This window comes from Peromyscus californicus, unplaced genomic scaffold (genome assembly GCF_007827085.1).
Source record: "Peromyscus californicus insignis strain IS unplaced genomic scaffold, ASM782708v3 Scaffold_20__1_contigs__length_68692818, whole genome shotgun sequence".
Lineage (NCBI taxonomy): Eukaryota > Metazoa > Chordata > Mammalia > Rodentia > Cricetidae > Peromyscus > Peromyscus californicus.
In genome coordinates this window covers 46,611,662-46,636,322 of record NW_026294503.1, presented here as the reverse complement: position 1 = coordinate 46,636,322, position 24,661 = coordinate 46,611,662, and the positions used below count along the sequence as shown (strand labels likewise).

The following is a 24,661-nucleotide window of genomic DNA, read 5'->3' as shown; positions in this document are numbered from 1 at the left end:
AAATAAAATAAAATAAAAAAAGCTGGGCACAGTGATGAATGCTTATAATCCCAGTGCTGGGCAGGCAGACACAATTAGGTTCCTGAGACCCACTGGCCAGCCACTCTGGCCTCCTAAGCGAGCTCTGGGCCAATGATCGATCCTGTCTCAATAGATGAATGGCTCCTGAACAGTAACAACACACGCACATGCACACATACGTACACCTGCTTGTACACAGATGTATATCTGCAAATACAAGAACGCACAAACTCACATAATAGGTCAGCGTTAAACACACAAGACTGAGAAGGCAGAGAGAGAGGTGAGAGTGAGGAACAGACGGGAAACGTGGTAGGTGGTGGGGTGGAGCTGACTGAAGGCCCTTCAGAAGACGTGGCCTTTGAGACACAGAAGAGAGGACAAGCGTGCACCCAGCAGAAGGCAAGAGACCTGAGGTCGGAACCAGCTGAGCAGGTTCAAAGAAAACACAGGTCAAGGGGAAAAATCAGGTACAGGAGGCAGGCTGAGGCTTGAACCGAGAGCTACAAACACCACTGTAGAAACAGGCCTAGGTTGTGCCTGTATCCAGAAAAGTCTAGAAGGTTGCCAGCAGGAATGATAGGGTCATTCAAATCTCAAGAAGCTTCCTTGGGCTGTTGCATGAAAGATGGACAAGAAGAATGCCAGAACATAAGGAGGCTTACTACACAACGGTCCAGAATGGCGAAGAATGAGGAACATTCTGGAGCTTACAAAGCACTCTTGACATTACCTCACACTGGACAGTCTTTACAGCTTTCAAAATCCATCACTGGACCCTCACACCAAACATGGAACAAATGTTACTGGGCCACAGAAAAGGAGACAGAGGCCAAGAATTGTGACATACCGTGTGTGTGTGTGTGTGTGTGTGTGTGTGTGTGTGTGTGTGTGTGTGTGTGTGCCTGTGACAGAATGGTGACATACCGTGTGTGGTGTGTGTGTGTGTGTGTGTGTGTGTGTGTGTGTGTGTGTGCCTGTGACAGAATGGTGACATACCGTGTGTGTGTGTGTGTGTGTGTGTGTGTGTGTGTGTGTGTGTGTGTGTGTGTGTGCCTGTGGCTAGAACGGAGAATGAGGAATGAAAGGTAAGACTCTGAATGTCCCGCCCTGCTCTGCGTCCCTCCACCTGTCGCGGGGCAGGGCATTGTGGGATAGAGCAAGAGAATAGCTGCTCCCGGGCAACTTCTGAAAACCCCAGGAGGGTTGGTCACAGCCTGGACTGTCACTGTGGAGCTCACAGGCAGTGAATGGTTCCCGGCTGACACTGGTACTTGAGAAAGTCAAGCTGGCGGGAGGACTCAGCTGTTGACCTCAGAGAACTGGATACCCTGATGTCCCTTTCAGAGCCACAGTTTAGGCACAAGAGCCTCAGAGTGACAGCCTCCACTTTCTTCTGAAAATCAGGGACACATCCTCTTTTGAAGGACTGCCATAAAATTATTGACTGTGGCACAAGCATGATACTGTTAGTGATAAGACATCAGACCCTGTTGTAAATAAATTAATAATTGACTAACTAAATGTTGATGATAGAAAAATGTTATTTGTCCAGACAGATAAGAAATGAAATGGCCCGGGCAGGTGTGGTGGCTCATACTGCCCTGGAGAGGCTGAAGCAGGAGGAGAACCAAGAATCTGAGGCCAACCTGGGCTACACAGTAAGGCCAGGTTAGCCTGGGCAATATAGTATGTGATCCTGCCTTTAAGAAAAAATAAATAAAGAAAAGAATTGGGCTGGGGATTGGAGATATAATTCAGTGGCAGAATCCTCCTTGCATGTGTGAGGTTCTGGGGTCCATCCCTGGACACCTCCCCAAATAAAAGAGACTAAGTAATCAGATGGCGTCTTGTATGTGGCAGTTAAAGACTTCAGACTTTAGGTTCTCAAAGGGTGTGATGCACACATCTGTAAACTCAGCTCTTGACTGGTTCACCAGAAAGTTCCAGGGATCCTTCTGTCTCCTGATTCCCATGGGTGCACCACTGTGCCCAGCTTTTTAGATTTGTGTGTGTGTGAGCACGTGTGCACGCGCACATGCACACTTGTCTGGTGTCCTTGTCTATCACTCTTTGCTTCTTTGAGGCAGGGTCTCTCTCTAAACCTGGGCTTGAAAGCCGGGCAGTGGTGGCGTACGCCTTTAATCCCAGCACTTGGGAGGCAGAGGTAGCAGGATCTCTGTGAGTTCGAGGCCAGTCTGGTCTACAGAGTGAGTTCCAGGAAAGGCGCTACACAGAGAAATCCTGTCTTGAGGAAAACAAAACAAAACAAAAAAAACCTCGGGCTTGAATTTTCTTGGCTAAGCTGGATTCTAGGAAGTGCCAGTGATCCTCCTGTCTCCACCCTCCTGGGATCTGGGGTTATAGGAGTTTGCAAGAACACCAGTTTGTTACATGGGTGCTGGGATCCAAACTCCTCAGGATTGTGCAACAAGTGCTCTTAACCACCCCTCTCCAGCCGCTGCACCCAGCTTCTTTAACATGGGTGCTGATCCTCATGCTTGTACAGCACACACCCAACTAACTGAGCCATCTCCCCAGCACGGGAGAGATGGAGGCAGGAGAATTAGGAATTCCGGTCTATCCTCGGCTACACAGTGAGTTTGAGACCAGCCTGGTTCACACAGGACCCTACAAACCACTTTGGGTTCTGGAGCCCTATAGGCTTGCCTCTGACCCCTGCTCTAAGACAGCTATCTTAGGGCTGTGGGGGTGTTCCGTATCTGGGCCTCAGGATCCTCATCTGCAAAGGGGTGCTGGCAAAAATCACTGTTTGGCTTCGGGGAGTAGTAAGTGGATCTGATAGCAAAGGCCACAGGAAGTGCCAAGCACTGGGTAAATCTGTGGTAGCGGCGGCCCCTTTATTTCCATCTCAACTTCCGACACAAGGCTCAGGAATTGTTCCTGAAGAAGCCACCTAGATGGTTCGGAAGAGAAGATGGGCTCCGAAGACAGAATGCTATACCCCATCCCCAGGGTGTTCTCAGCTTGCTGGGGAAGCAGTGCTCACACACCCCTGCGGAAGCCATCAGGATGCCTGCACAGGAACAGACTCGCCAGGGAAATAAATAAGGTAGGGAAGAGCTGTGTGGCCGGTGCTGACAGAGGAGAGAAAACGAACCTCTTTGCTACGGACCATTAAATACGGTGAAAAGAGCTGGCTTCTGTGCTGGCTCCTGGAGCTGACGTAGTAGTCTCCAGCGGCAGGCTAAGCCAGCCTTCCTCAGCGGACCCCCACCTCCTGTTGGTCTGCGCTGCTGGCCTCACCAGCTTCTCCACTCACCCCTGTATGTTTCCTTACGGGAGACAGGCTGCACTTCCTTTGCAGCACCCGCCCCACCCCACCCCACCCTTTTTTTTTTTTTAACAGAGTCATCTAAACTCTGCATTTGACCCCTCTTCTATTAGTAAAATGGGGATAATCATGTCGAATACCTATAGGAAGATTTGGGGGATTAAATAAACTCATCAGCTGGGTTTGGCCATAGTGGAATTACTGGGTGGAATTGCTAAATTAGTAAAAGTTTTTTGGTTTTTTTTTTTTTTGTATTTTATTTTTCAGAGCTGAGGACCGAACCCAGGGCCTTGTGCTTGCTAGGCAAGTGCTCTACTACTGAGCTAAATCCCCAACCCCAGTAAAAGTTTTTAAAGTCCCCCTAGATCCGTTATTTGTTTTGTTTTAAGATTTGTTTTATTTGGGGGCTGGAGAGAGAGCTCATCGGTGAAGAGAGCTGGGCTGCTCTTCCACAGAACCGGGTTCAAATCCCAGCACCCACACGGCAGCTCACAACCATCTGTAACTCCAGTTCTTGGGGACCTGATGCCCTTCCAGAGACACGCATGCAGGCAAAACACCAATACATATTAATATAAATAAACAAATAAACATTTAAAAGACTAATTATTTTTAATTATGTGTGTATCTGTGTGAAGGTCGTGTATATGAGAGCAGATTCCTGTGGAGGACAGAAGAGGGCACTGGATCCTGGAGCTAGAGTTACAGGGAGTTGTAAGTCACCTGACATGGGTGCTGGGATTTGAACTCAGATCCTCTGGGAGCAGTATATACTCTTGACCACTTAGCCATTCCTCCAGCTCCACTTTTTTTTTTCTTTTTTAAAAAAAAGGTCTCCCTCTGTAGACCAGGGTAAAATCTGTCTGCTTCTGCCTCCAAAATGCCGGGATTTAAAGGTGCTTGCTGGTACCTTTTCTCTATTTTCTTTCTTTCTTTCTTTCTTTTTTTTTCTTCTTTTCGAGACAGGGTTTTTCTGTTTGTAGCTTTGCGCCTTTCCTGGAACTCACACTGTAGACCAGGCTGGCCTCGAACTCACAGAGATCCTCCTGCCTCTGCCTCCCGAGTGCTGGGATTACAGGCGTGTGCCACGAACGCCCGGCTTCTCTATTTTCTTTAAAGTTTCATTTTAAATTATGTATATATGTGTCTGTCCGTGTGGGGGTATTTGCACCTGAGTGCTGGTGCCCATGGAGGCCAGGAGAGGGTGTTGGATCTCCTGGAACTCAGGTTACATGGGGTTGTGAGCCACCCAACATGGGTGGTGGGAACCGAACTTGGGTCCTCTAGAAGGGCAGCAAACGCTCTAACAACTGAGCCATCTCTCCAGCCCTGACCTTCTAGCGTCCTTCATTTAACTCTCCTGGATTGCTATCAAACACCATCAAACCTCAGGACTCATCAGAACACGTTGGTGCTTGTCTGCGATCCCAGCACTTGAGAGGCCGGGGCATAAGGTCAACGCAAACCTGACGCCAACTTGATCTCTAGCCACTCAGAGCTACTTAGAGAGACCCTGTCTCAAAATTCACGAAAGGACAATGGTAATCATAATAAAATAAATTTAAACGTTTAGAAGAGGGCTGGAGAGATGCCTCAGAGGTCAAGAGCACTGGCTGCTCTTCCAGAGGTCCTAAGTTCAATTCCCAGCAACCACATGGTGGCTCACAACCATCTGTAACGAGATCTGGTCCCCTCTTCTGGCCTGCAGGCACACATTCATGCACAACATTGTATACATAATAAATAAATAAATCTTAAAAAAAAAAAGTTTAGAAGAAAATAAAAACAGTCTCAGGGCTCATTCCAGAAACGGAAAAACTCCAGGGCACAGACTCCGAGGGCCGACAGCGACAGCAGCCGACTTCAGCTGGAACTCACAGCTGCCCCTACACTGTGGCCGTACCTGGTGACTTATTCCTCAGGCTTTTTTTGTCCCTGTTCCTGGCCATCTCTGTCTCTGCTCGGAATGGCCTCTCTCTGGCCTTTCTTATCCTATCTTTCAAGCATTCACAACAGAAATTCTTCTAGGAAGACCTTCCACCCCAGGCGAAACAAGCCTGCCTCCTCCACACTGGGGTGTGATTCAATTTGACGACATAATGGCTGAGTGTGTCCTCCTGGCACGTCCACCAGGACTGAATCAGAGCCAGTTCCTGTCCACGGGAGCGCAGGTTAATGGTCCATATCTGTCTTGTGCCCAAGCTCCCCGCTCTTCCAGGGTGGTAAGCCAGGCCCCTAGAAGCCCCTAAAGACTGGAATTACTCCCATTTCCACACTCAGGACTATGCTCTCTCTACAGCCCTGCCTTTTCTGTGAGGTGTGAGAACTCAGATACTTCAGCAGATCTCTGGCCTTAAGGAGTCTGCTAACCTTTCCTGGTGAACCCTTATGGCTACGGCATTTGCCAATTCCTACTTCCCTGGTCTTTGCTCTTGTCTCCATGATGACGGAGAATACAATGGACAGGAATACACTAAAGAGTCATAATGACTTGGGTTCAAATACAGTAAGGTAACTTTGGGGTGGCCACACAAATCTTGAGTCCCTCAATTTCTTCAGCAAAATTCAGACACAAGTACTGACCCTTCACGAACTACAATTAGAGAAAATTAAGTTTAAAAAACAATAATGTTTTTAAAAAAAACCCAGACAGCAGTGATACACGCCTTTAATCCCAGCACTCAGGAGCCAGAGGCAGGCGGATCTCTGTGAGTTCGAGGCCAGCCTGGTCTACAAGTTCCAGGACAGTCAGGGCTACACAGAGAAACCCTGTCTCTAAAAACCAAAACAAAAAAAAAAGTTAAAGAAAATTTAAAAAGATACCCTACATCGACCTCCCAGTACAGAAATAATAGAAGTTAACCGGGGATTTCCTTCCTTGGCCGAGCATCCACCTCCTCCAGGAAGCCTTCCTATGCATTTCTAGGTTGCTACCTTGTCTTCTCTCAGTGTGCTGATGCCAGAGTTCTTTTCTTTCTTTCTAAGTTCTCAGTTTCTATTTTTTTGGTTTTGTTTTTCGTGACAGGGTTTCTCTGTGTATCCCTGGCTGTCCTAGAATTCTCCTAGAACTGGCACTGTTGACCAGGCTGTCCTTAAACTCACAGAGATCCGCCCCCTCTGCCTCCAGAGCTCTGGGATTACAGTGTTGACCAGGCTGTCCTTAAACTCACAGAGATCCGCCCCCTCTGCCTCCCCAGCGCTGGGATTACAGGTGTGGGTGCCACCACCGCCCAGCCTCAGTTTCATTTTTAAAAGACTGTGTGCGAACATGTATGCACACAGGATGCCCACACCTGTGAGCAAGCATAGACTCCAGAAGAGAGTGCCAAGGGTCCTCCTCTATCACTCTCCACCTATTCCTTTGAAGCAGGGTCTCTCCCTGAACCTGGCTAGGCTCTTAACCATTCCAGCCCATTTTCTTACTGAATTTTCTCTTTCTATTTCCATCTCAGTCAAGGAGCTCAGTCCCAGACCTGCCTCACAGTAGCTTACTGGAGGTGCTTTTAACTTGCTAGGTTGCACAGAACTCTGGGAAAGGATGAATATCTGGAGGCAGAGACCTACTGAGGAGTCCTAGCTCTCATCTGTAAATTTCTAGCAAGACACCCAATTCTCCAAGCCTCAGATTCGTCATCTGGAAAAGACGTATCGAAATGTCTACCCCAGGACAGGCAAGATGGTTCAGTGGGTAAAGATGTTTGCCACCAAGTCTGACAACCTGAGTTTGACACCTAGTACCCACACAAGCTGTCTTCTGATTGCCATACACACACCACGACACATGCACACCCTCTCCCAGTAAGTAAATGGGTATAAAATTTTTATTTTTTAAATTTTATGTGTGTGGGTGTTTTGCTTACATATATATTTGTGTATTATGTGTGTGCCTGATACCTTCAGAGGCCAGAAGAGGGTATGGTTTAGATGCCGGACTGTTGTGAGTCACCATATAGGCGCTGGGAATCAAACCTCAGTCCTCTGGAAGAACAACAGTGCTCTTTTTTTTTTTTTTGGTTTTTCGAGACAGGGTTTCTCTGTGTAGCTTTGCGCCTTTCCTGGGACTCACTTGGTAGCCCAGGCTGGCCTCGAACTCACAGAGATCCGCCTGGCTCTGCCTCCCGAGTGCTGGGATTGAAGGCGTGCGCCACCACCACCCGGCGAACAACAGTGCTCTTAATCACCGGGCCAGCTCTCTCCCAGCCTGATACATTTTTTAAAAAGTAAAGAAAACAAAAAAGTCTGGGGTTGGGGATTTAGCTCAGTGGTAGAGTGCTCGCCTAGCAAGCACAAGGCCCTGGGTTCGGTCCTCAGCTCTGGAAAAAAAAAAAAAAGAAAGAAAAGTCTATCTGATGTAATTGCTAGGAAGGACAGATGAGCCCACATACGTGAAAGGCCTTTTGTTGTAAACTAAAGAAAAAACACGACACATATACACATACTTTTTTCTTTCTTTCTTTTTTCCTTTTTAGTTTTGGTTTTGGTTTTTCTGAGACAGTTTCTCTGTATAGCCCTGGCTGTCCTGGAACTAGCTCTATAGATCAGGCTGGCCTTAAACTCAGAGATTTAGCTGCCTGCCTCTGCCTCCCAAGTGTTGGGTTTAAAGGCATGCATTACCACTGCCTGGCTATGAATTTTGTTTTGTTTTGTTTTGTTTTTGTTTTTTGGAGAAAGGGTTTCTCTGTGTAGTTTTGGTGCCTATCCTTGATCTTGCTCTGTAGACCAGGCTGGCCTCGAACTCACAGAGATCCTCATGTCTCTGCCTCCTGAGCGCTGGGATTAAAGGCGTGCGCCACCACTGCCCGGCTTAAGATTTTATTTTTTAATTATGTGTGTGTGTATGTGGGTATGTACACATGAACGCAAGTGTGGGTGGAGGCAGAAGAGGGTGTGTAGATCCTTTGGAGCTGGAGTTACATACATGCAGTCGTGAGCTGCATGATATGGGTGCTGGGAACTCAACTCAGGTCCTCTGCAAGAGCACTTAACCACTGAGCCACCTCAATAGCCACCATCACCCCTCTTTTTCTTTAAGACAAGGTCTCCAGTCGGGCATGGCTGGCGGATCTCCGAGTTCTACACAGAGAAACCCTGAACCAAAGTGAGAGAGAGAAAAGAAAAGAGACAAGGTCTCACTACGTAGCCCAACTTGGCCTGTAAGTCATAATTCTCTTGCCTCCAACTCCTGAATGCTGGGAGGTATGTATCAGAAATCCTGGTGTTTGTATGCACACATGCACGCACATACACACAGACACACACGTACAAAATGTTATAAACAGACTATTATTTTAAGGGTCTCGAACCTACCAATGATTGCACCTAAGAATCAAGAGATGAGCTCATCCTATCAAACTGGACTCCAAAAAAATTCAAGAAGCCAAATTTCAAGCAGTCATCTAGGTTGGTTACAGCTCACAGTAACCATTAAACACACATTATGGCAACCTAGGAATCACAAAGCCCCGCTCTCATCCTCAGATTTCCTCCCTCCTGAAAATGGAGATTCCAAGTTAGATAACTAGTTAGGAATCCTAGCTGGAAATTTCCAGCAAGATACCCAATTCTCTAAGCCCTCAGTTCCTTGGATGGAAAAATGTCTACCAGGCATAACTGCCATGAAGGGCAGATGAGCCCACATACGCCCAGCTCAGGACACACACACACACACACACACACACACACACACACACACACACACACCATCTAGAACCTGTTTCACCCAGGTTTGGACCTGGCCATCCTTTCTAGCTTGCAGGAGACTTCTATGGGAAAAAAGAACTGTGAAGACATCAGGGAGGGTATGGTTGTATCTGGGGTGGGGGAAGTCTGGTAGTAGAAGGGAAAGATTCTGCTGGAATTTCATGTCCAACATAGTTGCTAAATGTACTATAATTATCGCATTTGTGTAAAAATTCAAGGATCTGCATTCTGCTATTTTCATCAAACTGGATGAAATGCAGGCACTCGGGAAAAATGGCAAGAAGTTGGGGGTTCTGATTCTTGTGCCCAAACACCAAAGTCCTGGCTAACAACTGAAAAACACAGAATCCCCCATCACTTTGCTGTAGGCCCCCAACACCCCCGGACTTGAAGCCTCTGCCCTCCAGGCCCCAATCTTCCCTATCCAGGTCTTGTTGGCACCTCAGCCATCCTGTTCTGTCAAGAAGGAACTCTTTCTACAGGATTCCCACCCCTGGGGCATGGGGGGGGATGGGGCTTTGTCTCTGTGCAGGACCTCCCCGCCCCCAACCCAGGCACTTTACAAACACCTGAACCTGAGCGTTTCTAAGCGGGAAAGAAAAAGAGTTATGAGTGGCAGAGGGGACCTTCTGCCCGCTGAAGGCAGTGAGGGGTGTGGGGGGGTGGAGGAGAGTGGGCTCTGCTTCTTCAGGGTCCCAGACCTGCCAGGGCGCCCCTCAGTCGCCAGAGTCCCGGCACCCTGCAGTCCTCATGAATTCCCTGCCTGGTAACTGCCCACCCCGGAGGCCTCTGAGGCCAGTGACGGATGCCACGACCGGAAATGCCCTCCTGCTCAGCCGACCCAGACCGCGCCCCCCTTTCCTGCCGCCCCCTCCCCCAGGGCTAGGCCCGCAGGCCCTGGATCCCCGGACTCGCGTGGCCGCTGTAACCGACTGGGGCGACCCATCAGCCGGCCATTGTCCCTGGCCCTCGCCGCGGCCCCTCCACCTCTAGGCATTGCGGAACCAAAGCGAATACAAAAGGAAAGGGGGGATCCCCACTGCCAGCCTCGGACCACCCCCTTGCAGTGGGATTCGCAAAGCATCCGTGCACCTCCAAAGCTCCAGACCCAGGGGAGACTGCTCCCCACCACCACGACAGAAGAAAATCCCAAAGCATCCCCTGGGGGCTGCCGTGGGGACCCAATCTCCCAGGCGGCAGGTGCCCGGCCACACAATAACTTTGAAACTTTGGGGTAGGGGTCCGGGGATCTGCAGAGAGATCCCCCCCAAAAAATAGTTCATGGTAATGGGGGTGCCATTGCTTTATTCTTGCAAAGCCGCCTTTCCAGGTGGCCGGACCCCGACTTCCCGCGCCTCCTCCGCGCGCGGCCCGGCCCTGCCCTGCCCTACCCGGGCGCCCCAGCCTCGCGCGCCCCGACCTCGCGCGCCACCGGGGGACGCGGTGGCTCGGCCTCTGCCCCGCGGGGCTCCGCCGCGCCAAAGCACTCACCTCGGCCGGGCTGCGCTCCCCGCGGGCCTGCGCCGAGCCCGATAAATGGTATGCTATGACTAGAGGTATGATTACGTTATTATTATTATTAGTAATAATAAGAGTAAATGCTATTTAATTACGGGCGGCCGCATCCTGCTCCCGGCGCCGCCGCCCGGGCCGCTCGGTCCATGTGGCTCCGGAGCGCTTTACTTTCATTTCCAGCCCCCTCGGCCGGCCGCTCGCGGCAGCACCCGCTGGAGGCTCCGTCTCCCTGCAGCTCTCTTCCCTCCTCGGGTCCTAGAGAGCGCAGCTCCTCCTCGTCTTGTCGCGCCCGGGGTGGGCGGCGCGGGCTGCGCACCTGGGGGGGGAAGGGGTGGGGAGTCGGGAAGCCCCCCTTCCCCGTGGACGGTTCATGCCTGGAATTCACCTTGATTTTCTTTTAAAAATGCCCTTCCTTTTCCGGGCTTTTCTTCTGACAGTTCTGCATTTCTGGGCGGATGCTGGACCAACCCAGAGCCTCTGTGTGTCCCCCCCCCACCACCACCACCACCCCCCAATCCCAGGGAAAAGCCACCCTAGGCTTTCCAGGGGCTTCTCCAAGCCCGCGGTGGTGGTGTGCCCCTTTCGTTGGGAAGGAGGACTCAGTCAGTCTCATTTGACTGCGGTTTCATGTATGAAAAGTTAAAGGGAAAAAAAAAAATCAAGGACACTTGTTTAAGAAAGCGAGACTAATTTTATTCGAGGAAGGGCCATCATGGTGGGTTTAGGGACCATTGTAGTGGGTGAATTCAACATGAACAACTAGGAATTCATAGGTAAGGAGCAAGGCAGGATCAGCAGACATAAATCTAAGAAGTTAGGCAAGATGTAATTTTGGCTAGTCCCACCTAACAGGACTCTTTTTAAATATTTTTAAATTCAGGTTTTTTGGTTTTTTTGATTTTGTATGTATGGGTGTTTGGGCTGCAGGTAGGTGTATGTACCATGCGTGTCCCTGGTGGCTGGCAGAGGCCAGAAGAGGGCGTCGGATCTCCTGAAACTGGAGTTAGAGAGGCTGTGAGCAGACAGCTGTGTGGGTGCTGGGAATGAATCTAAGATGGGTCCTCCGCAAGGGCAGCCAGTGCTCTTAACTGCTGAGCTGTCTCCTCTTAGAAATTGGTCAGGTACTGGAACGTCACCTTGAGGAATAGTAGAAGCTGAGGACCCTGAGAGATAGATATTCATGGTATTCAGAGATGAGAGGTAGAAATCTAGAAATCCCTAATCTAGTTTATCAGGATTCTTGCTAAAATTTAGACAGTTGGGCCAGACATGGTAGCACATGCGTTTAATCCCAGCACTCAAAGAAGCAGAGGCAGGCCGGATCTCTGAGAGTTTGAGGCCAGCCTGATCTTAGCAAGTTCCAAGATAGTCAGGACTATGTAGAGAGATGCTATCTCAAAAAATAATGATAATAATTTTTTTTTTTTTTTTTTGGTTTTTCGAGACAGGGTTTCTCTGTGTAGCTCTGCGCCTCTCCTGGAACTCACTTGGTAGCCCAGGCTGGCCTCGAACTCACAGAGATCCGCCTGGCTCTGCCTCCCGAGTGCTGGGATTAAAGGCGTGCGCCACCACCGCCCGGCTGTTAATAATTTTTTTTAGTAAAATAAAATTCAGACATTTCAGAGATAAATACAGAAGCCCAAAAGTCCAGGCCTCGTTGAAAAGTTCAGGGAAGCCTAAGTAGAATTCTATCATAGAAAGTCTCTTTGTTGGGGATCTTTCTAGAAGGGACTTAAAGTTGCCAAGAGGACCGAGGTAAAGGAGAGTTTAACCAAACAGATCTTGTGTAAGCATCCGTGGTCCTGCCTCAGAACTGGTAATAGACAGGCTGGATTTGAGTCCAGATTTTTTTTTTTTTCCAGAGCTGAGGACTGAACCTAGGGGCCTTGCACTCGCTAGGCAAGCGCTCTACCACTGAGCTAAATCCCCAACCCCGAGTCCAGATCTTTTGATTCCAGATCGTATTTCTCCTGCACAGTGAGCACCTGGCCTGTTGATTCCTGAAGGACCCGCCCCCAGTAAGAGGCCGCTCTTTCCTCCTCTTCATTTTCTGCGCACGCAGGTGGATGTATATTTAATTTACTGCGGATCAGCCGTGAGCCTGGCAGACTTCATCTTTACGAACATTGTCTCTTTGACAGACACTTGCACCAGACATACCCTTGGGAACTACAGCTGTAACAGGGAGACGGATTTTAAACGTTGAAATACGCTATGGCAGGTGCCCAAGACGGACAAGAATCTAGGGCTGTGTCTTCTTACTCAATTCAGAAAAGAATCCCGGAACGTGGGTTTTAGCACGCCCATCTCATAGATGGGTAACTGAAGCTCAGAGGTTAAGCTGTCTGAGGGGGCAGCTCTGACTCCAGATTTTGGGTATCATGCATGACCTCTGGTAGTTTCTAATAACTGTCTTTTTGGGGCAAATTGGAAAGGGAACAAATGCTCATATGCTTTCCTTTTTCTTTTCTTTCCTTTTGTTTTCTTTTTGAGACAGGGTTCCCTCTATGTAGTCCTGGCTGTCCTGGAACTTGCTCTATAGACCAGGTTGGCTTTCAACTCACAGAGATCCGCCAGATTCTGCCTCCTGAGTGTTGGGATTAGCCGTGTGCCACCATGCCCTGCCTGCTCCTGCGCTTTAAAAGATCTTCAGCTCTTCTCTGTGTGGCTGCCTTCTCCCTCCTCACTACTTGAGATTAGCAAGCAAAAAAAAACAGACTCTGGGATGAAGAGGAGGGGCAATCTCAGAAACAAAGGCATAGTCCAGTGGCTCTCAGATGTCACTGATGTTTATGTGAAAACAAGCCCTGAGTCACTTGGGATAGACTGAAGATTATGGGCTCAAAGCAGTGACCATCTTGAGCCTGGCAATTTGAGTGTGTGCGTGGGAGGTGGGGGATTCTGGGTAACGTGATGAGACTCACCTGGCTAACCTGCCATTTGTTGGCTATCTGACCTCAAACAATCTTCCAGTATCTACTTCATATCTAGAATCAATATTTAAAAAACGGAACCAGCTAGGCGGTGTGGCCGACACCTGTGATGGAGGAAGGAAGCAAGGGAATCGGGCGTCTAAGACCAGCTTCAGCTAGCCCAAATTCTAGCCCACAATAAAGACTGAACAGTGTCAGCTCCAAAACCTCCTGTGCAGTTTACACTGAAGGATCCCTGCCAGCTTACCACCTCAGGCACCATTGTTAATAGCGCTCTCATTTCAGGGATAAAGATACTGAAGCCAGTTGGATTACCACATCCTGCCTCAGATGAATTAGCTGGCAAGAGGCCTGAAGATTCTGCCATCCCAAGCTACTGGTGAAATACCAGATATCCTTCCCAGAGGAGTGTCTGTCAATTGAGGGAGATTTGGCTGGGTGCGAGCTTCTAAAGTTTTCAATAAGACATCAGTTTGTTAGACTGGACGGCCAGATACACCCCTCCCCCAGAAGTGGGGTGCTTTGAAGAAGAGTGCCAAGAATCTCACACCAGTAGATTGTTTTCTGAGGAGTCCTGATGCTCACCTGTGAGCCTGTATGTCCTCATGTCAAAGCCGAAGTAACATTAATAACCACTACTTATTTATCCTGAGCAGAGATATGCATATATCGAGTCTCACCATTTTAAAAGCCCTGTGAGGTAGGGGTTGTTTTTACCCACTTTCAGGTGAGGAATAGACACAAGCAGTTAATGCCCAGATCAAGGTCACACACATCTAAGGAGGAGGCAGGGGCATGATCCAGTTTCAGACTTGTTACCCATCCTATAAGCCCTGACCACTGTACCATGATGGGGAAATCTCAGTTCTGGATCTCTCACTCATTACTCTCCAGGACTTGAGTAGGCCACTAGAGGTGAGAATCCAAGGCTCGTGCTCTTGACCTTGAGGAACTGACAAGTATATCATTCATGTAGTTTTTCAGTGAGCACCTCTGTACCAGGCTTACACCCTGTTATCCCCTCGGATAGCCTGAGCACATGGCAACCTTAGTTGAAGTTGTGTTCACGGTTGTTTACTCATTCGACAAGCATTCATTACCAGATGCCAGTACCCACAGCTCTAGCACAGTCCCAGGTCGTAGCCCTCCCACTAAAGATCTTAACTTGGTGACACTTAGGGAAGGATCAGGATCTGTTCACAAAGTTAGCCTTCAGTTCCTTCTTCCTCCTCTATATATCGGGTGTGTGGTGGACTGAATGTGTCCATACATTGAAACCTCAATGTAATGGTAGTATGAGGTAAGACCTTTGGGCGGTAACCAGGCCATGCGGGTGGAGTTCTCATGAACAGGATTAGTGCCCTCATAAGAAAAGACACCAGAGGAGATTGCAGGTGAGGGTGCATCCGTGAGTGGTCATCTCTAAGCTAGGAAAAGGGCTGTCTGTACACCAAAGCCTGACCCTGTGGCACCTGATCCTGGCCTTTCAACATTCCAGATCTGAATAAATGCTTTATGTCACTAAAGTCCTCCACGCTATGGTACTTGTTAATACAACCTATGGTACTTGTTAATACAACTTGAGTCAACACGGGGGGAGGGGGAGGCATAAGATAATACATAGTCATGCATGGCTTAGCAATGGGGACACATTTTGAGAAACACATTGTTAGGTGATTTTTATCATCGGGCAAACATTATAGAGTGTACTTACACAAACCTAGACGATAGAGCCTATAGCATACAGAGCCTACATAGTATATGTTGTCTTGTATGTTGTTCATTGTCACTGGAAACCTCATTATGGTGACTGTTCTTTTCCTATAGAGCCTATGATGACTAATTTGGGGGGGGCAGGGTCACACTATATAATCTTGGCTAGCCTCGAACTCATAGAGACCTAAGTGCTGCAATTAAAGGCAATGACCCAGCTCGATTATTACTTTTATTATATATATATATGGATTAAAAAACAGAACAAAACAGGGCCTTATGCATGTGAATCATACACTATCACTGAACTATACTCTCAGTCTCTGTGAAGGTGAATTTTATGTGTAACATGAACGGGCTGTAGAGTGCCCAGACAGTTCAAAAAAAATAATGTCAACCATCATTCTGGGCATTTCTGTGAGCATGTTTTCTAGATGAGGTTAGCATTTCATTTGACAGCCTGAGGAAAGCAGATTGCCCTGTGTAAGGGAGAGGGGCCTCAGCCAATCAGTGGGAGGTCTAACCAGAACATCAAGGCCTCCTCTGTGTCTTCAAGCTGGGACACTGGATTTTGTTTTCTGCCTTTGGTCTCCAGTTGAAACATTACCTCTTCCCTGAGCCTACTCACTACACCGCAGTGATGGCATCAACTTTCTCGAGTCTCCAACTTGCTAAATGCAAATCTTAGGACTTGTCACAGGGTTGGGTACAGAGCTTAATGTAGAGTATTTACAAGGTCCTGGACTTGATCCCCATCAGAGCATCCAGGATATAGTGGGGATTGTCAGTCTCCATACTCCTGTGAACCAATCCCTTACAAACAAATCTATCCATCTACCCATTCAATTCTTTCTGTTTCACTGGAGAACCCTTATGCAGGGCCACTGCAAGGACAGGTAAAGCACTGATGTCTGTGTAATTGCTAATTTAAAAATTAAAAAAAAAAAAAATGGAACCCGGCATAGTGGTGCACGTCTGTAGCCCTAGTGCTAAGGAGGCAGAGGCCCACAGCTCACTGTGAGTTCCAGGCTAACCAGTCTCCATATGGAATTCCAGGCCAGCCAGAGTTCTATGGTGAGCGTGGTGGTTTGAATGAGATGTCCCTCACAGTCTCATTTGAATACTTGGTCTCCTATTGGTGGTGGGGCTGTGCTATGTGGGCAGGTTTGGGAGGCGTGGCCTTGCTGAAGGAGGTATGTCACTGGGGGGAGGCTGGGAGAGTTTAAGGACTCCCACCACTTCTAATTTACTCTCCCTCTTTCATGCTTGGGGTTCAAGATGTGAGCTGCCAGCAGTCAGTTCAGACCGCCATGCCCTTGCTTGCTAATGGGCTTTCCTGCCGTGACAGACTCCTATCCCTCTTGGGCTGTAAGCACAATAAGCCCAAATAAAGGGTTTTTCTTTAAGTTTCCTTGGTCATGGTGATTTATCACAACAGAAAAGCAGTTAGTACACAAGTTGATACTAGAAAGTTGGCTATTAGCTGGGCCATGGTGGTGCGCACTGTTAATCCCAGCACTTGGGAGGCAGAGGCAGGTGGATCTCTGTGAGTTCAAGGCTACCCTGGTCTGCAGAGCGAGATCCAGGACAGGCTCCAAAGCCACACAGAGAAACCCTGTCTTAAAGCAAACAAACAAAGAAGTCGGCTATTGTTTTAAAGAACCTGGTCATGCTGTTTCTTGGAGGAATGTGGAAGACTGTGGAACTTTAGACTAGGAAAGTGGTTCAACACTGTAAGCAGAACTTAATAGGGTGCTGTAGTAGGAGCCTGAAAGACTAGTGCTGAGAGCAATGTGGACTGTGGAGGACAGGCTCAGGAGATTTCAGAAGAGAAAAATACTACCCGCAGGGCTGGAGGCCATTCCTGTGATATTCTGGTTGCTTTTTGCCCTTGACCTAAGAATTTGCTTAAAAAGCAATGGACTCATTCTTTGGGCGGAGACAATTTCAAGAGGACTTAATATTTAATCAGTAGCACGTTTGGTTTTGTTGAGACACAGTCTCATCCAGCTGGCCTGGAACTTGCTATGTAGTGGAGAGTGTTCTTAAACTCAAAGAGATCCTTCTGCTTCTGACTACAGGACACCAGGATTAAAGGCAGGCATGAGCCACCATGCCTGACGCATGGTTCTTATTGATGACTTGTTAGACAGGTCTACAATGAAAAATAACAAGCTGGGCAGAAAAAAATACAAAATATACCATTTAAAAAGGAAAGGAGCGGGGGAGGGGGTATGGGGGCTAGAGAGATGACTCAGGGGTTAAGAACACTGGCTGTTCTTCCAGAGGCCCTGAGTTCAATTCCCTGCAACCATATGGTGGTTCACAACCATCTACAATGAGATCTGGTGCCCTCTTCTGGCATAAAGGCATACATGCAGACAGAACACTGTATATGTTCCCAAAGAAGTTAAAATGTTAAACAAAAAAAAAAAAAAAAAAAAAGGAGCGTCATAGCTGGTGCTGAAAGGGATGAGATCAACATGCATGGCTAAGGAGAGGCCTGGATGCCCTCAGGGTAAGACCTCCCTCTGCTAAGCTTCCAATTTGTGAAAGGAAAAGACCTGGGGGGTGGGGGAGGCTCTTAGAAAGCAACTGCAAACGCTGCTGCTGCCCGTAGTTCAAGGGGGTCTTCGCAGCCCACAGCGTGCTGGGTTTAGAGCATGAAGGATGCAAGAGTGAAAGTGTAAATCTTCCTCTGTGGTTTCAAAGGGCCACTGAGGCCAGGCAGCATGTGACAGAGGAGTCTGAGCATGAAGGCCCTGAGAAGGCAGAAAGTCCTGAAAGGCCATTTGCTGCGGGATGATCCTGCTGTATGCTCTGAATATGTACTACTCTCGTTGGTTAATAATAAAGCTGTTTGGCCTATAGCAAGGCAGATAAATTTAGGCGGGACAATCAGACTAAGAACTGGGATGAAGAAGGGTGGAGTTGGGAGAGATTTGAGTGAGCAGCCCAAGAAGCAAGATGCCAGAGGATCGGGAAAGCCACAGACCACATGGCAATACATAGATTAATAGAAATGAGTCAATTTAAAAATAAGAGGTAGTTAATATTAAGCCTGAGCTATTGGCCAAGCATTTTGTAACTAATATAAGCTTTTGTGTGTTTATTTGGGACTGAACAATGGGGCAGAAAAACTCTGCCTCTGTTTGCAGTCATTGAATGAAGCTGTGAAAGTGAATGAAGCCTGGGTTGCATTGGAGACCCCAAGATGCTGCAGATGCCAGAGCCACGAGACATCTATGGAGACGAGATACACACAGGGAGCGAAACCTTCCAACAGAGGGAGAGTTGTATACTGCAGGCAGCAAAGCGGGAGGAGCGGAGCCCTCTAAGACCTGGAAGTGAGGTATCAGATGTTAGGGCTAGAGAGATGCCCCGGCAGTTTATAGCACTGGCTGCTTTCCAGAAGACCCTGGTTTAATTCCCAGCACCCACATAGTGGCTCACAGCCATCATTAACTTCACTTCCAGGGAATCTGAATTCCTGTTCTGACCTCTGTTGGCAACAGGCATGCACATGGTACACATATAAATATTCAGGCAAAATATCCTTACACATAAAATAAATCTAAAAAAAAATTTTGGAGAAAAATTAAAAAGCCCTAGACATCAAATGTGGAGCTATAATATTCAGAGTTCGCCTTGCTGGTTTTCAGTCACGCTTTGGTCCAGTGTTTCCTCACTCTGCTCCCTTTCCTCCTGAAATGGTAATGTATATCCTGCACCATTGTATGTTGGAAGTATGTGATTTGCTTTTTTATTTTACAAGGGGTTTCAATTAAGAGATTGTCTTGAGTCTCAAAGAAACTTTTTTGGTTTTGGTTTTTTTTTTTTTTTTTTTTTTTGAGACAGGGTTTCTCTGTGTAGCTCTGGCTGTCCTGGAACTCACTCTGTAGACCAGGTTGGCCTCGAACTCACAGAGATCTGCCTGGCTCTGCCTCCCAAGTGCTGGGATTAAAGACACGCGCCGCTACTTCCTGTCGAGACTATGGTGAAAGGCTATGGGGGCTTTTGAAGTTGGACTAAATGCACTTTGCATTCTGAGATGGCCAGGAGATGTGGGGGCCAGGGGCTGGAAAGTGGTCTTTGAATGAGAAATGCCTCCATAGTCTTGGGTCCTCTACTGGTGGTGCTGTTTGAAGCGGTTTAAGAGGTGTGACTTTGAAGCATGACCCTCGGAGTGTACTGGGTAGCTGTTCCAGCTTTGACCTGGAAGTATTACTCCCATTGAGGCCTCGGTAACTGTCATGCCTAGAAGACCAAGCCGAGAGAGGGACCCTGAAGACCTGAGATCCGGATGGGCCAACTCGCTTGGTTCCTGGACCCTGGACGCTGGAGGTAGACCGAGCAGAGTTCTCCAGAGAACACCGCTGGACTGCGCTACATCTTTCCTAGACCCTGTAACCTATCCCTTCACTTGTAAGTTACCCCACAAAATAAACCTCCCTTTTAACTACGTGGAGTGGCCTTAATATTTCAAGCAATATCTGGCGCTCACGTGAGGCAATTTCCAAAGGCCTGGGTGGCTCCCACCCTCAGCCTCCTCTGTGGCTGCTGTGGCACACTTCCACACTTACCACACTTCCCTGTCTCTTCTTTCCTGTAAAATACACACACACACACACACACACACACACACACACACACACACACACACACACTCCTGGGGACCAACTGTTTCTTCCCTTTCCTTGCTTCCTCCTCCCTGGCTGGCGGGCACCTGAACCCGCCTGCAGAGTTCCGTATAACCAGGGAGCACCTCCAGGGTTCCATTCCCGAAAAAGGGAGCAGCTAAGTCCGGTCTTGCTTCCCCTGCAAGCTTAGCCCCCAGACCAGCGGAAAGCCGCTGTGAGTGAGGCGTCCCCCCTCCTGCCTGAGTGCGGCTCCCCGCCCTAGCCCACCGCACTGCCCCTGGAGGCACCCTGCGGAGGCACTGAGAGGGGCTTGGAGCCCTGCCTGCCGGCAGACCTCCTGTCTGCAGGGGCAAGAGAGGGACTTGGAGCGGCCTGGAGCTCTCCACACCCTGAAGTTCCAGGGAGTCACAAAAAAAACCTGCCTCCTGCTGCCTCCTGCCTGTGCTCACCCAGCTCCTGCCATCAGCTGCCGCCAGCCAAGGCCTTCAGCAGGACCTGCTTTGGAGCTATACCAGCGCCTCCTGCTGGCTGAAACGTGCTACTACACCCCCAAAACCACTGAAAGGAAGGTAAGATAGGCAAGCCAGCGTTTTTTATTTCAAATAAGAGTACTTGATAATTTTACACCTTAAAACTGACTAACAAATTTTTCAGTAATTCTTGTAATATGGCCGACACCATTACCTCACAAGAATTTAAAAACTTTTTTGCATGTATGATGAATGACATTTTCCTGGAAATATATGACCTTCCTAAGGCGTATCTGGCCTGTACCATTTTTGGCATTTACCGTAATAATTCACAGTGTTCAAACACTCGTTTAATAATAAGAACAAAGATGAGACGTTATTGGGACTGATACAAGCTTTAAAAGATAGCAATGAAAGCTTACATTAAAAGATTCTTTCTCTGGAATCTGCTAACCAGGGTTTAGAAAACAGGCTTCTTAGTTTGGAATCTGCTAACATAATACAAGAACTTCAGTCCATTAATAATAAATGTATAGCCAAAATTGATTTTATTGATAATAAATATGAATATTTAATGGATAGAACAATAACTCTCCAGAGTGAAGTTGTAACTACTCAGACACTATATTAGAAAGATTATCATTAACTGATAAGATAAGGTCCATGGAATCAAGTGTTTCTGAAGAACATAAAAACTTCCATGATTCCATGAGAAATCTGTAATCCCTTGCAAGAGCAGAGGTTCACTCCCTAGAACAGACCCTAGGTGCGCCACCACCGCCCAGCTCTGTTTAAGATAATTTGTATGTTGATACAAATACAGAACTATATTTGTTGTCATGCACATATATTTCTACTCTTATTTGAAATATTTGTATATTGATACACATGTAAATTTATATCTGTCATACTGTATGTATGTTCTACCTCTGTTTAGGATATTTTGTATATTGATATATATTTAGGATTATTGTCATATTGCATATTGCACTATACATTCCTACCTCTGTTAAAGATATTTTGTGTATTGTCACAATTTTGAAGTCATCGTCCTTTACCATACATTTGCTTACAGACTGTTACCTTGTTTACATGAAGCCTTAGTCCTTAGGTTATTTAGGTAGATAAGACTTATAGATTTATAGTCACCTATGCTTGTCATCTCTATAGTTACGTTAGTTAGGTAATCCAGATTTACAGATACATAGGTCAGATGGACAGGTAATCTTTAAACACTTCATAGACCTTGAGAATATGGCATTTAAATAACTTAGAATTCTGTTGACGTGAGACACAATTGCTCCTGGCAGCACCAATTTGATCCAGAGAGAATGTTGGACTTCTAAGACATTTCCATTTGGAAGTTTGTCTTCTTGGCACAAAATGGCCTACTGGGCAAAGAACTGCCCTTGCCTTGACTGCTGACAGTATGAATGCAATGCTGTCCTGTCTGGACAAGCGGGACACAAGGAAAGTGACCACTGTACTCTGCCGAGACAGGGTAAGATGATCTTTCAGAATTCCTGCTTCTGAAAATGGTCTGTCAGATACTTTAGGCCTGTAGCCAATTTGAATGCACCAACAGTGCTGAGAAACATTAGGTGACTGTCCAGGCTGCCAGCTGTCTTGGTCTACTCTTATAAGACTCCCGAAAGTTGCTTGCATCCATCTTCCATTTCTCAGGTCTTTGATGGGATTGAAGACTAGCAGTTATAGTTACAACTTAGTATATATATATATATATATATATATATATATATATATATATATGTAATATCTTAGATAGAACATATTAAGTATTAGATTTAGGTTCTTTAGAATAGGACACCTTTTGGAATGATCTTTGTAACATGCCATTTACCTATGCTCCAGACTTCTCTGGATTTTAGTATGTGTCTCTTGTTTGATATTGTTTGTGTTGGTTGTAGTTCCATCTTATCTAGGTCATTATCCCTTATTACTCCTGGACAATATTTGATAATCATTCCTATTGTAAAAATCTTGCATTAAGTTAGAACCTTCTTATTTAAACAAAAGGGGGAGATGTAGTGAGTGGCCATTCCAGCTTTGACCTGGAAGTTCCAACCCCCATTGAGGCTTCGGTAACTGTCACGCCTAGAAGGCAGAGACGAGACAGGACCCCTGAAGACCTAGATCCGGCTCACTTGGTTCCTGGATCCTGGACGCTGGAGGTAGACCGAGCAGAGTTCTCCAGAGAACACCGCCGGACTGTGCTTCACCTTTCCCAGACCCTGTAACCTATTCCTTCACTTGTAAGTTACCCCACAAAATAAACCTCCCTTTTAACTACGTGGAGTGGCCTTAATATTTCAAGCAATATCGGAGTGTTAAAAACTCCTGTCATTTCTAGTTCACTCTCTGTTTTGTGAGCTTGTGGTTAAAGATGCGAGCTTTCAACACCCGATTCTTGAAGCTAGGCCTGTTTCTTGCTGCCACCCCCTCCCTGACATGACAGATTTGTCCCTCTAGAACTGTAAGCCCAAGTGAGCTCTTTCTTCTACAAGTTGCCTTGGTATTTATTTATTTATTTATATTTTATTTTTTAATTTTTTTTTATTTATTTAAATCACAATGATCAAAAAGTAACTAATGCAGTGAGATCCCATCTCAAATAAATAGGCCAGGCATGATAGGGCATGTCGGTATAATTCCAGTACTTGAGAATGGGGACAGGAAGATCAGGAGTTCAAGGTCCCTTGAATTCAGAATCTCTTTTTTTTTTTTTTTTTTTTTTTTTTTTGGTTTTTCGAGACAGGGTTTCTCTGTGTAGCTTTGTGCCTTTCCTGGAACTCACTTGGTAGCCCAGGCTGGCCTCGAACTCACAGAGATCCGCCTGGCTCTGCCTCCCGAGTGCTGGGATTAAAGGCGTGCGCCACCACCACCTGGCTGAATTCAGAATCTCAACTGTGAGAGTTATATTAAAAATAAAACTAAAGAAGGCCAGCCAGGTGGTGGCGATGCATGCCTTTAATCCCAGCACTTGGGACCAGGCAGAGGTCAGCCTGTTCTACAGAATGAGTTCCAGGACAGCCAGAGCTGTTACACAGAGAAACCCTGTCTTGAAAAACAAAAACAGAAACATAAACCAACCAAACAAAAAGTTATGTTTTTTTAATGGTATATAGGTGTTTGGCTGGCAAGTATGTTTGTATACCACATGCATGCAATTCATGCAGGGGCCAGAAGAAGGCTTTAGGTGCCCTGGAACTGAGTTACAGACTGCTGTAAGCCACCATGTGGGTTCTGGGAATTGAACCGGAGTCTTCTGAAGGAGCCAGTGCTCTTACCTGCTGAGCCCTACTTCACACATTTTGAAAAACATTGTTTCAGAGTAAGTTGTAGGCCGGGTGGGTGGTGGTGGCCCACGCCTTTAATCCCAGCACTTGGGAGGCAGAGCCAGGCGGATCTCTGTGAGTTTGAGGTCAGCCTGGTCCACAGAGTGAGCTCCAGGGCAGCCAGGACTAAACAGAGAAACCCTGTCTTGAAAAACCAGAAAAAAAAAAGAGTAAGTTCTAGACATCATGCTCCTTTATCTCTTAATCATTTCAGCAGTTATCTCCAAGAAGAAAGACCGTCTTTGAAAACATAGAGGAAAATACCTGGTGCCCCAATCTCTCCTTCAACAATCAGCACAAACTACTGTGATTCCCTACAGTTTTTCCCCACACTCCCAGCATACAGTTATTTCTGCAGCAGATAATGGTTAGCTGTCCTCTTAGGACGTTAGGAATAAGTGCTAGCAAGAGGATAATAAGACTGCTATTGTTATTTTATTTCACAATATCACATTAACCCACAGTACAATCAAAAAATTAAATTTAGTATTGATACTTGCATTTAGTATACAGACAAAGTGGAAGATGAAATCCAGGCCCAGGTATTTCACTTAATAAACATGTCTTTTTGTTATTTATTTATTTATTTTTCAGTACTGGGGATGAAACCAGGGCCTTGTGCATACACTTAAGGTTGAGTTATGAGTTATGTCTCCCAGAATAAACCATCTTCTGTCTATCTGTCTGTCTGTCTCTCTCTCTCTTTCTCCCGAGTGTTGGGATTAAAGGCACGTGCCCCCACTGCCCGGCCTTCCATCCATCTCTTTTAATCAGTAACGTTCTTCAATTTGCATGGCACACAGAATTTTGGAACAGTACAGACCAGTTAGTTTTCTGGAAGATGACCTTGGGTTTGTTTCTCCGTTTTGTTTTGTTTTGTTTTTTCCCCATGATTTGATTAATTTTATGAATTTGAGAAATGGGCAGCGATGCCACGTCCTCAGTGTGCCACGGTGCGATGCTGTGACGGTTGTGTTTGTTCTGTTGTTGATGTTAATATGGACCAGTTGGTTAAGGT

At 47.0% G+C, this 24,661-nt stretch overlaps 1 protein-coding gene across 2 annotated transcripts in view; it reads right to left on the bottom strand.

Moving 5' to 3' along the window:
• Zc3h7b (zinc finger CCCH-type containing 7B) overlaps positions 1-10,791 on the bottom strand; it is a 53,580-nt gene extending 42,789 nt beyond the window's left edge. For both annotated transcript variants that reach the window (XM_052748414.1, XM_052748415.1), the window contains exon 1: positions 10,508-10,791. The gene's annotated coding sequence lies outside the window, so the exon portion shown is untranslated. The remainder of the gene's footprint in view (positions 1-10,507) is intronic.
• Positions 10,792-24,661: the final 13,870 nt, after the last annotated feature.